The sequence below is a fragment of the Sapajus apella genome, unplaced genomic scaffold (genome assembly GCF_009761245.1).
Source record: "Sapajus apella isolate SASKATOON/1434 unplaced genomic scaffold, GSC_monkey_1.0 scaffold2467, whole genome shotgun sequence".
Lineage (NCBI taxonomy): Eukaryota > Metazoa > Chordata > Mammalia > Primates > Cebidae > Sapajus > Sapajus apella.
The window spans coordinates 1-1,548 of NW_022439393.1; positions in this window are offsets into that span (position 1 = coordinate 1).

Here is a 1,548-nt window from a genome sequence, read left to right on the forward strand (position 1 = left end):
GGGAACGTTTACAACAAATTTGTTAGTCTCTGCTGCCTGGGGCCACGAGAGCAGATGAGACAAAAAACAGTGGAGCCAAACAGCGTAGGAGGAAAGGCCAGGGAATAAAAAGCTCTGGGGAATGAAGGCTTGGAACCTATAAGACCAGAGTAGTGCAGGAGCTTGGAAGAGGCCTGCGAGGGCCCTATGCTCTCACATCGGGCTGGCCTTCCAGCTCTGCACAAGCAGGAAGTGAAAGTGAAGGCAGAGAAAACCTGTTTCACCGTGGAAGGGCTGACCCCACAGCCATGGAGACCCCTTCTACAAACTCGGGAGTGTGTTGTGGGTTTTTTTTTTTTTTTTTTTTGCTTCCACATGTTTAAAGAAATCTCTGTCCTATCACTAGCTGACCACCAGTCTAAAAGAACAGGAGGAAATGGGCACTCATGACAAAAGATAGAGACTTCACAATCAGAAAAGTCGTTAAATAACCACTGCAGCAAACAGCAAGAACACACCCCGGGGAGGAGGGAGACTCCTATTTCCAGAGTGGCCACATTATAATATTCTAAACACACTGTTTAAAACAAAAGAAAACAGATCAGGCGTGGTGGCTCACGCCTGTGATCCCAGCACTTTGGGAGGCTGAGGCTGGCGGTTCGCCTGAGGTCAGGAGTTCGAGACCAGCCTGGCCAACGTGGTGAAACCCTGTCTCTACTAAAAGTACAGAACTTGTCCAGGTGTGGTGGTGCATGCCTGTGATCCCAGCACTCAGAAGACTAAAGCAGGAGCAGTGTTTAAACCCAGGTGGCGGAGGTCGCAGACAGCAAAGATCACACCACTGCACTCCAGCCTGGGTGACAGAGTGAGACTCCGTCTCAAAAAAAACAAACAAACAAAGAAAATAGGTCAGTTAAGATTATTCAGCCGGGCCAGGCACAGTGGCTTACATCTGTAATCCCAGCACTTTGGGAGGCTAAGGTGGGTGGGTCATCTGAGATCAGGAGTTCGAGACCAGCCTGGCCAACATGATGAAACCCCATCTCTACTAAAAATACAAAAAATTAGCAGGATGTGGTGGTACATGCCCATAGTCCCAACTCCTCGGGAGGCTGAGGCAGGAAAATCACTTGAACCCAGGAGGCAGAGGTTGCACTGAGCCAAGATCATGCCACTGTACACTGCACTCCAGCCTGAGTGACAGAGTGAGATTCTGTCTCAAAAAATAAAAAATAATAAAAATGAAAATACAAAAATTAGCCAGGTGTGGTGGTACACACCCATAATTCCAGCTGCTGGGGAGGCTGACACAGGAGAATTGCTTGAACTCAGGAAGTGGAGGTTGCAGTGAGCTGAGATCGAACCACTGCACTCCGGCCTGGGCAACAGAGCCAGACTCTGTCTCAATAAAAAAAGAGAGAAAAACACTATTTAGCCTGAAAGGGCTCGGGGGCTCACGCCTGTAATCCCAGCACTTTGGGAGTCCAAGGCGGAAGGACTGCTTGAGCCCAGGCATTCCAGGCCAGCCTAGGCAACGTGGTGAGACACTATTTCTAAAAAAAAAAAAAA